The following is a 12587-nucleotide window of genomic DNA, read 5'->3' on the forward strand; positions in this document are numbered from 1 at the left end:
CATTCATTCCACTGGCCAGATTAAATTAATATTCTAGACAATCGAATGAATGAACACCCAGATGCTTGATGTGCCTAAATGCACCAAAATACGCTTGCAAAATACAGCTTTATCTGCAATTTTACTGCTGCTTTTTCCTCCCCTGAAGCAAAAGCGTCCAGTGGAGGAAAACAAAAGTCTCGTGTGCATGAGGCCTTAAACTAGACCACCAGTGATGCTACAGTCATTTTGAGTAGGTGCAACTAAAAGGGGAGGCCTGAAGAGGGAGACAAATACTCAGAATATGTTACAGTATCAAAAATGTGGAATGTTTCTTTTTAGCAGTGTGAGCATATTGTTAGAAATGTATCATTTTTAAAGAAACTGCTTTTTTTCAAAATAGTTTTTGCTATTTTCATATCTCACTATAAACCGTCACTTTCTCAATAGTTCCACTACTAGCAACTACATTTCTCATGCATTTTTCACAATATAATTGACAGGAAATGTTATTACGGAAAATGTTGCCATATACTTATCCTCAGTTTTCTTTCTTAGATTATCCCATGTCAGCATATAGCAGGTCAACCCTTAACCCCACTGGTCCGCTTCTTAATATAGTAACAGAAAGTAAGACCCCCCAAGAAGAATGCTCCATAACTAGCACACAATAATACAATGGAGAGGGCAATTATGTTGACATGAGATAGGAAAGGAAAATGATAGTAGGTATAAGGCAACCATTATCTATATGCTTTGCTAATCTTATATCAGCATACCTAGGATGTAAGTAGCTAAATCTTGGTGGGAAAAAGAAAGCATCCAAGTACATGCTGAATAAAAAAATGTAATTCTTCATCAAGGCTGCGGAGCCAAATCGAGCAAAGCTAGTCAAGGCTACATCCAACTTGTACTGGTGCACAAAGGTGGGAAAAGAACTGTCTGTTTTGCAGATGCATTTGCTGATATCTTGGCATAGGCCTTGACCAAGTAGCTGAGATCCCTCTAGTAGAATAAGCTCACACTTCAGTTAAAGGAGTAAAGCCCTGCTTTACATGCAAGCCACTTTTGAGATCCATGATGATGTCACTCTAGAGGGGGGCATCATGCCCATTTTTTGGACCGGCAAGCAAAACAAAGAGTCTGTTTTTTGAAAATTCTTAGACTGGCTTAGATAGACTGATAGCAACGTCAATGTATGCAAGACACTGAAGTCTTCCTGCATGAGGCAGAAGGTTCTGGACAGTGTCCCATATACCATAAATATACGAAGGTACTTTAAAATGGAATTCTGAAGAAAGGCACAGAACCACTTTATCTGGAAGTAGAATTTAAAAAAAATCCCTGCATGACAGGACAGTAATATCTGACTTGAGGGAGAAGGTAGGAACTTCCTTCTTGAGACAAAGAAAAGAATTTTGCATTCTAACCCAGCTTCTGAATCAATGGCTTCTTTAACAGAAATGATAAATGGGGCAATAAGCTCGAAATGACATGAATGAGGACTAGGTTCCTTGACTTTTGATCAATTAGTGAAGCAGCAGATGGTTCTGGCTTAGGTTCACATTTAGCTTGTCCCTTGCTTGCTTCTGACTCTGCTATAGAAGGTAGTACAAACTGCTACATTATTATTATTATACAGGATTTATATAGCGCCAACAGTTTGCTCAGCGCTTTACAATATAACGGGAGACAATACAGCAACTATACAGTTCAATACAAGAGAGTTAGGAGGGCCCTGCTCCTTGGAGCTTACAATCTAAGAGGGAATATGCTCTTGAATATAACTTGCTGAATTTATGACTTACAGTAACTTTAACTGCCTAAACTTTTCTCAAACAGTGTGCACAGTTTAGCTTGCTGGTAAGGAACTAGTCAAACAAGCCCAACAGAGCCCATGGGTTAGGTTGATGAAGCTGTCTGCAGGTGGAGAGCTTGCTCTGACATAAAACAGACTGAACCCAAAGATCAATGTCTTCTAGAATCTGGAGAGGCAGAATGGAGTTATTATTCCTGGATTGTTTGCATTTTGGGCTTTTACACCAAAAAAAAATACAAAAAGTTGATACCCCTATAAGAAAGATGCCCTCTTTTAACTAAAACTATCCCACGACACCTCCTCTGCCCTTCTTTAGTCTTCAGTGATTCCAGAATAGAATATGGTGAATGCTTATCTGGAAATAATGAAAGAAACCATCAGCTGAGGCCAGGCAAACAAACAGCCTGAAGAGACACATTTTGGAAATCCTGAAGCCAAGCATAAGAAAAGAATCCAAGCAAGAGAAGGACCCAAGGCACCCCAGTGTAGCATGAAGCAAAGTAGCTGTACCTATCTACAGGAACACAGGCTTCAGCACAGACAGCTGCACCAGTGTTGCACATGTCCAGTGCAGGGGAGAGACAGAGAGAGAGAGCCTCTTCCCATTTCTGGTTATAAGATTGGCATGCTGACAAGCACAATATCAGGGAGGAGGAATGGAGAAAATGGCCAAAAACCATGACAGTGGTCTACCCCTATACACAAATCAAACTCTGCTAACTGGAAGTGAAGAAACAAGAACTGTGAGTTGTAGCAACACCACATACGTTAAACCAGTAGCAGCCCAGTGCCTGCAATCTGGCACCTAAAGATATCCTGGATCAGAAGGATTTACCTTCAACAATAGTGTCTTCCAACTCCAGGAGAGGCTTGAACCTGGATGGGAGATGTAGCAGGGAAGGAGATTCATATTTATTCAAAAGAGACAAAAAAGGTAAAATAAAAATCAATAAAAATGAAGCAAGGACCAAAACGAGGACTCTCTCTAGGTACTTTGGTACGTAGTAGCTGACATGAGGTGAAAAAAAACAATTCTTTCATCCTGTTAACATGACAAGTATTTCTCCTAGACTGATTTGATGAAAATAAAAAAGACATAAGCGCCTCTAAGTGCAGTATGTAACAACATTTATTGGGAAGCAATGTAAAAGCACTCACATTGTGTAATAAATAAGAAGGCTCAGGTAAGTGGAGTAATAGCTGAGTCCTCTCCACAATAGATCCCCATCCGTCTGTTTTTAGTGGATCGGCTGTAAGCAGGTGTAAACACATGTCTGTTTACACCTACCGCTCCATAGAAGAGACGGGAGAGTCCAATCAGGTCTGCCTGAAAAACTGACAGGTGGACCAATGGGTCTGCTCATGTGAAAGGGGCCCTAAATATATTCTGTCTTAAATGGTCAATAATTAGGTGAAATAGACAGCATATTTGAAAAGTGAGTGTGCCTTTCTGAGAATGGTCTCTATGACAGTCCTGGCTGCACCTTGTACTACAACACACTATTGGAAATGTTTTTGTAAAAACACTGCAGTATGCAGTTGTAGGGCTAAGCTGTCTGAATTTGTAAATTCCTTTAAATATATTATGTATACATTTCTGCCCCTGCTTGTTGTCTTTTAAATTCCAGAAGGAAGTAGGGAGAGAAAAAAATTCTTAGCCACAAGTTCTGTTAATGCTCTAAGCCAGGAGAGACTGGTATGCAAGTATTCCTATGATCTAATATTTTAACTGCAGCTGCTCATTGTATATCTAAATCTTTATGACAGAGTATCTCTGCCCCATCTTTGCAATTATTTTACATGCACAGTATCAGATAGCTAGGTCCTGTGCTATTGTATGTAGCATTTACCTTGCTATACATTGTTAAGTGACCCTGTTTATTAAAATAGAGTGTATATACCACTCTTGTAATTTTTAGAAATTACTACGGAGGGACTCCAGCTGGTGAGGAGTTCCATTCTAGGCTGGTTGGACAACAGTTGGAGGATACCCCCGTGACCACTGATTGTGGCTTTGGGTCTCTATCATAAAGACAGATGCTGCATCATCCTCAGGGGCCCCTACAACTGGTTGTTTGCTGCAACATTCATTTGGAGGTATCTCAATTAATAACTGTATACTAATGTATATGTGCAAAATTCCACCAGGACTCCTATTGGGTCCTTTGCTGATAATACCTGTTTATACATTGGATGTATTTACTATTAATAATCTCTTTTTATATAAGGCTTGTATTATTTCTATTCTGGTGTGCAACTATATACTTATGACTAACGGTATATGCTGGCTGCAGTAGTTTTTCTCCTCTCAATTACTTTGATTAGATTGTTTAATTTACCAGAAGAGGAATTCCCTCTGTTTTGGGTGGAAGCACTTCTAACATTATTATCAATCCCACTCTTCCACTTAGTGGAGGTTCTGGTTCCCTTATTTACCCACAGGTTTAGCGCAATATCCTGTTTTGGGGAGGGCCATTTCTCATAAACCCCCCAAAGAGGTCTACACGGTATACTGTAATCATAACTTGGAGCATCCTCAGCTGTAGCGAGAAAATGGACACTTTGCTGGTTGAGAGACTTTAAATCATATGTGTGTGTATGTGTGTATATGTATGTGTGTGTATACAGTTGCAAGAAAAAGTATGTGAACCCCTTGGGATTACGTGGAGTTTTGCATGAATTGGGCATAAAATGTGCTCTGAATGTCATCTAAGTCACAACAATAGAAGAACACAGTCTGCTGAACATAATACTACACAAATATTAGATGTTGCCATGGTTTAATTGCACATAACATGTAAACATTCACAGTGCAGGGAGGAAAAAGTATGTGAAGCCCTAGCTTAATGACTTCTCCCAGAGCTAATTGGAGCCAGGAGTGAGCCAACTTTGACTCCAATCAGTGTGATGATATTGGATGTGTTGCTGACAGCTGTCCTGCCCTTAAAAAACACACACCTGTTTTGGGTTTACTGGTTTTAAGAAGCACTGTCTGATGTGAACCATGCCTCGCAGAAAAGAGCTCTCAGAAGACCTACAATCAAGAATTGTTGACTTGCATGAAGCTGGAAAGGGTTACAAAAGTATCTCCAAAAGCCTTGATGTTCATGTGTCCACGGTAAGACAGACTGTCTACAAATGGAGAAAGTTTAGCACTGTTGCTACTCTCCCTAGGCGTGGTCGTCCTGTAAAAATGACTGCAAGAGCACAGCGCAGAATGCTGCATGAGGTAAAGAAGAATCCCAGAGTGTCAGCTAAAGACCTACAGAAATCTCTGGCACATGCTAACATTTTTGTTGACACATCTACAATAAGGAAAACACTAAACAAGAATGGAGTACATGGGAGGACACCACGGAGGAAGCCATTGCTGTCCAAAAAGAATATTGCAGCACGTTTGAAGTTTGCAAAAGAACACCTGGATGTTCCACAGCACTACTGGCAAAATATACTGTGGACAGATGAAACCAAGATTGAGTTGTTTGGGAAGAACACACAACACTATGTGTGGAGAAAAAAAGGCACAGCACACCAACATCAAAACCTCATCTCCACTGTGAAACATGGCGGAGGGAGCATCATGGTTTGGGGCTGCTTTGCTGCCTCAGGGCCTGGACGGATTGTTGTCATTGATGGGAAAATGAATTCCAGAGTTTATCAAGACATTTTGCAGGAAAATGTACGACCATCTGTCCACCAACTGAAGCTCCGCAGAGGATGGGTGATGCAACAGGACAATGACCCAAAGCATACAAGTCATTCAACAAAACAATGGCTGCAACAGCACAGAATACGCCTTCTGGAGTGGCCCAGTCAGAGTCCTGACCTCAACCCCATTGAAATGCTGTGGCATGACCTTAAGAGAGAGATTCACACTAGACATCCCAAGAATATTGCTACACTGAAACAGTTTTGTGAAGAGGAGTGGTCCAAAATTACTCCAGATCATTGTGCAGGTCTGATCTGCAACTACAGGAAATGTTTGGTTGAGGTTATTGCTGCCAAAGGAGGGTCAACCAGTTATTAAGTCCAAAGGTTCACATACTTTTTCCTCCCTGCACTGTGAATGTTTACATGTTATGTGCAATTAAACCATGGCAACATCTAATGTTTGTATATTATTATGTTCAGCAGACTGTGTTCTTCTATTGTTGTGACTTAGATGACGTTCAGAGCACATTTTATGCCCAATTCATGCAAAACTCCACATAATCCCAAGGGGTTCACATACTTTTTCTTGCAACTGTATATATATATATATATATATATATATATATATACATACATACACACATACATACACTACTCAAAAAATTAAAGGAACACTTTTTAATCAGAGTGTGGCATCGTCAATTAAATTCCTGGGATATTGATCTGGTCAGTTAAGTAGCAGAGGGGGTTGATAATCAGTTTCAGCTGCTTTGCTGTTAATGAAATTAACAACAGGTACACTAGATGGGCAACATTGAGGTGACCCCCAAAAAAGGAATGGGTTTACAGGTGGAGGCCACAGACATTTTTTCCCCTATTCATCTTCTCTGATTGTTTTTCACTGGTTTTGCATTTGGCTAGGGTCAGTGTCACTCCGGGTAGCATGAGGTGATACCTGGATTCTACAGAGGTTGCATAGGAAGTCCAACTTCTCCAGGATGGCCCATCAATATGTGCCATTGGCAGAAGGTTTGTTGTGTCCCCCAGCACAGTCTCAAGAGCATGGAGGAGATTCCAGGAGACAGGCAGTTATTCTAGGAGAGCTGGACAGGGAGGTAGAAGGTAATTAACCCATCAGCAGGACCAGTATCTGCTCCTTTGTGCACAGGAACAGGATGAGCACTGCCAGAGCCTTACAAAATGACCTCCTGCAGGCACTGGTGTGAATGTCTCTGACCAAACAACCAGAAACAGACTTCATGAGGGTGGCCTGAGGGCCAATATCCTCTAGTGGGCCCTGTGCTCAGCACCATAGAGCTCGATTGGCATTTGCCATTGAACACCAGAATTGGCAAGGCCGCCACTGGCGCCCTGTGCTTTTCATAGATGAGAGCAGGTTCCCCATGAGCACATGTGAGAGACGTGAAAGGGTCTGGAGAAGCCATGGAGAACATCATGCTGCCTGTAACTTCATTCAGCATGACCGTTTTGGTGGTGGGTCAGTGATGGTCTGGGGAGGCATATCCATGGAGGGACACACAGACCTCTACAGGCTAGACAATGGCTCCCTGACTGCCATTAGGTATCAGGATGAAAACCTTGGATCCACTGTCAGACCCTACGGTGGTGCAGTGGGTCCTGGGTTCCTCCACTACAATGCCTGGCCTCATGTGGCGAGAGTATGCAGGCAGTTCCTGGAGGATGAAAGAATTTATACCATTGAATGGCCCCCATGCTCGCCTGACCTAAATCCAATAGAACATCTCTGGGATATCATGTTTTGGTCCATCCGATGCCACCAGGTTGCACCTCAGACTGTCCAGGAGCTCAGTGATGCCCTGGTCCAGATCTGGGAGGAAATACCCCAGGACAACATCTGTCATCTCAATAGGAGCATGAGCCTGACGTTGTCAGGCTTGCATACAAGCATGTGGGTGTCATAAAAACTACTGAGTATAATTTTGATTTGCTGCAATGAGTGGACTAGCCTGCTGTATCATGTGTTCACTTTGATTTTCAGGGTGTCTTTGAATTCAGGTTGATAATTTTCATTTCCATCAAACGATGGGGCATCCTTACATTCCTAACACATTACCCAGTCCATACTAGCATAGGTATCTAGCAGAAGATTTTTCCCTATTGAGATCTGATGTGTTTTCAAAGTGTTCCTTCAATTCTTTTGAGCAGTGTGTGTGTATTTATATATATATATATATATATACACTGTATTTAAGTATTTAGAGATCATCACTTTACTATTAAAAAGGGTAATTAGCATAAAAACACATATCCCTGACAAAATTGTTGGCAATAAGTTTGAAGCAGAGCACAAATAAGATATTATTAGAATCTTGTTGCCAAGGTAGGTCAAAGCATAATTTCAGGATGGGCCCTCCTCCATTTCCCTAACCCTAGCATTGCTGCTGGGCATCATTAACGGCTGGATCACAGAGTTCTGAGTCTGCGGAAGACAGAGCTGGAGATAAGAGGAGTGTTCCAGCAAAACCCACTTCTTTTTTTTTTTTTTAATTTAAAATGGTGTAGGACAATGGACATTTTTCTGAACCAGGAGTTAGTATTTAACAGAAGTTTTATATATAATATATTATATATACAGTGATGTTGGATTCCTATCGCCTGACGCCTGGGACATGTAGTTCCGGGCACTGGGCCAGTAATTTATTTCTACCTATAGCCCTGCTGCGGGCAAGCAGCAGGGCTCACCTGTGAGGTAAAGCAGTCATCGGCAGCTCTGCCGCCGATTGCTTCACTCCCCTTCTTGTGCTGACCCGGAAGTGAAGTTAAAATGTCACTTCCGGGTCCCCGCTGAGAGATGGTAATGCAATCCTCGGGAAAGAATGTAATATGGTGCGATATGCACCACATTACATTCAGTGGAGCAGAAGAGGGTCTGTTAGACCTTGGATGTCTCAAAGAGAACCTGTTGCAAAAAAATGAAAGTTACACCCAAGGATATATCATCCCCCCTAAAAAAAATATTGAGGCCCCACCCTCACATATATGCACGTACAAACGTAAAAGCACACACTGGGGCACCTACGCATGAAAACGTCGATTGCGATAAACATGTTACAGATCGCCAGGATGAGAGCAATAATTCTAGCACCAGACCTCCTCTGTAACACTAAACTGGTGACCTATAAGGAGCTTTAAAAGTGTCGACCTATAGAAAATATAGGGTACTGAAGTTCGTCGCCATGTCATGAGTGTGCACAAATTTAAGATTTTACAAGTTGGATATCTATTTACTCGCTGCAACCTCATCTTTTATATTTTACAAAAAAAGAAGGCAATTTATTGCTTTTTTGTGCCTTAAGATTAACTGTTTCTACCGAAATTTTGCAGTAATATCATGCAACATAAGTAATTGGAACTACCACTGTTTTATTCTCTAGTGTCTCTGCTTTCAGAAAATATATCATGTAGGGGGTTTTATGTAATCTTCAGGCCTAAACTGATTTCTTAAACGTGTGCAAAAAACGCAAAAACGGCTCTGGCAGCAGAAATGCAAAAACAACTCTGGCAGCGAAAGGGATAAAGTATAAGCCCTGACCCACCCTTTCCTGAGGAGCAGCCAATCGGTGCTGATTACACTGCAGTGTCTCCCCCCTCCCTGCTAGTCCCTGGGTGCAGTGCTGGAGAGAGGCAGGGAGGGGAGGAGGAGCTAAAAAGCGCAATGTTAAAAATATTACACATTTATGTCACCATAAAGCCTCTTTTGTTTTTAAAAGGCCCCCCAACATTCCTAAAATCACCTCTGATTTAAATACGGTTTTGGTTATATATATATTTTTTTATCTGGACAAGTAGATTGGGGCCCCAATTTAGTCCCTGGACAAGTGGTTTTTTAAAAAATTTCCACACCCCTGTGTGTGTGTGTATATATATATATATATATATATATATATATATATTTGTGTATATGTTTGTGTGTGATGGAGGTGTGGGTGGGACCGAACACAAATGGAGAGCAGTGGCACACAAGGCTTTTATTGAGTGATTTGGGGGCACTTAATAGGTATAGCTAGGGTTAAGTTCAGGGGCACACAGCAGAGGGCAGTTCAGGAAGGCAATGGGTAAAGTCCGGGCACACAGCAGAGGGCAGGCTGGCAGGCAATGGGTAAAGTCCGGGCACACAGCAGAGGGCAGTTCAGGCAGGCAATGGGTAAAGTCCGGGAACACAGCAGAGGGAAGGCTGGCAGGCAATGGGTAAAGTCCCGGCTCCTAGCAGAGGGCAGACTGGCAGGCAATGGGTAGGTCCGGGCACACAGCAGAGGGCAGTTCAGGCAGGCAATGGGTTAAGTCCGGGCACACAGCAGAAGGCAGGCTGGCAGGCAATTGGTAAAGTCAGGGCACACAGCAGAGGGCAGGCTGGCAGGAAATGGGTAAAGTATGGGAACACAGCAGAGGGCTGTTCACAGGGTAGCAATTCAGAGGCTCACCAGCCAGCAGTGGCCTCAGCATAGGAAGTCTAGCTAGATAGGCACCAACTTCTCACGGGTCTTCAGAGGGCTGTGTGTCTTGGCTACAGCTTCAAGACTACACAGGCAATGTAGAACCACAAGTCCCAGCAGTGCACAAAGCAAAGCACAGTTCAATGCATCTCTTAGCAAAAACCTGCAGCCATGAGCTGCTCTCTGCATCCTGACTCAAAATCTGCCCCTTCTCCCCCCATAGGGACAATATATGGCCCTTTCAATTGACCAAGCCCCAAGCTCCCGGTGAAGACAAGTCACAGCCACAAGACATCATGCTGTCTGCGCTCCCTACTGGAATAACTCTCACCTCCCACCCCCTGAGGGGCACAGGAACTTCAAATTATAAGCAAAGCAGACAAACTGACTGTTGGCCACACCTGTTAACAAAACAACACAAATATAATAGACTTCAGTGATATATATCAACATCTATCTAAAAGAGTGTAGTTAAATTCAAAAGGATGGCAATGGCTTCCTAATTGGGAGTACAAAACGCATAGTTCTAAAAATGAGTTCTAAACAAAGCTTGGCTTCGTGATGCTGGGCATTTATCAACTTTCTGTCACACAGGAAAATTGGCTCTGTACTCCAGCACAACTACCAATCCAAGTCCAATAATTTTTCCATTGACAATATAATAACTAGAAAATAGTTCTCTTCCCCTTGAGCATAACAGGAATGCTAGGAGAAAGCACAAAGTAACAGAAAACACATCCTATGGTAATCCTGTGGATACAAAGCAACATTGCCTTCAGTATAGGCTGTGAAGACTGATTGCTTATATACAGTATGTGTATGTGCCAAGTGATCAAGTTTTTATTTTTGTGTGAGATGTATTGGAGGCTGTTGAAAGGAACTATGTCTTCCCATGGTCTTCTCAAAGGGACTGACTCAGGACTGTTACAATATTTTTTGTGCATCCTACTGAAAGATGTACAGTAGAAAAAAACATGACTTTTAGCTTAAAGGAGAGGTACAGCCAAAGCTCTTTTGTCTGTACTTCTGTGGATCACAAGAATACAGTTCGTTCTGCACTCCTGTGACCCGTTTTTAGCCGACAGTCGACTGAAGCTCACTGTCAGCTGATGTCACTCAGCCAGTCCAGGCTGGGGAAAGATCCCGACTTCAAGGTCGGGATCTACTCTAGAGTCTGGAGCAGCACCTGGCTCAGCCTCTCAGCCATCCGCTGAGAGCCTGAGCCAGCTGCTCCCTCCCCAAAACAGCCTATGAAAGGTACCAGGAGCATCTCATGGGGCCCCATACTGATCCCGGGCAGTGCCCGAGTGCCAGAATGGTCAGTCCGCCCCTGACCCATCCAGATCACCAAGGCTCTTTGCACCATAGACCTCCCCAGGTAGAGAAGCACAACAGGTAAACAGACCCCTCTGGTTCTCTACTTACTCCTGTGGTTATTATACCAAACAGCCCGCTGTTCCTCCACTCCACATTTTCCCCATAGGATGAATGCTCAAAATTAGAATGCTGTAGAATTAGAATTAGAATTAGAATTAGCATAGTGTAATATTTTAAAAGAAAAGTGCTTTATTTAAAATGATTGTGCTCACAATTCAATATAAAGATATTAGCCTTAATTCCACAGTGCAACGCCAGAACTTCTAGGTGTCTCCTGAGTCTGACTTCACTTCCACTTGATGCATTTCATCATCAAAGTCTTCCTCAGGATATGATGTCAGGACAGAGAGCCCAATTAACTATTCCTCCTCTGGCAGCCTGGTTGTAAACAAGTCACCAAATTGATAAGAGGAACCCCGGAAGATATGCCCATCAATAATAACAAACACTGTCTACCTATGAAGAACCGCAGTAACTCTTTCTCCACACAACACACCAACCTATGACTGTATGCTACATTTTGTACATTTGGAATGTCCAAGAACACATCCCTTTGGATTGGCTGGCCTGGAAATGTCACAATGTGGTTTCAAAATGAACCTTCACAGGAACAGACACAAACTGATTTGCTCCTCTCTGACAAGATTCGAAAATAGGTGATAGGACTACAGAGACAATGCCTCCACAGTTGTAATCCAAGGAAGTGTGCAAGCTCTGTAGAGGCAAGCTGTTTAAGCATCCACCATATGAAGCACTGCTCCAAACTCCACTCATCCTCCCCAGTCTAGGATAGGAAGGTTGCTGGCCCTAGAAGCCCATTGATGCACTGTAGTATCTTAAGTAAGCCACGCACTAATGATGTCAGTTCCTGGGAATATGTTTATTTAGGAGCTGAAAATTCCCACCTGTAGCAACACCCCTCAGATGCATTTTGCCCTGGCTAGGTTTAGCTGTAGACATGGGAGTAATCAGGATGGGTAAATATTTATATTGCAACATATAAGTAGAACCATCCTAAATCTGGCCATACATAGGTCCACAGGCTGAACAAGTGAAATTCCCATCCACATTAAACAACATGGATGGACAAATCTGCAGTGCCAGCTATTGTAGCTAGTGGCGTAGTGTGGGTGGGGGGGGCAGCAGGAGCCGTCATGCAGGTGCAAAATTTAGAGGGGCACAGAAATTAGTCCTGCCGCCCACGCCGTCCAGAGTGTGCTGAGTCAGAGGCAGAAAAAGAAATCAACTTTACAACCTCTGGAGAAGAGCACTGCACTAAGTGTCAT

This window comes from Staurois parvus, unplaced genomic scaffold (assembly GCF_062004578.1).
Source record: "Staurois parvus isolate SC_StPar_1 unplaced genomic scaffold, SC_StPar_1.0 ptg000015l, whole genome shotgun sequence".
Taxonomy (NCBI): Eukaryota; Metazoa; Chordata; class Amphibia; order Anura; family Ranidae; genus Staurois; species Staurois parvus.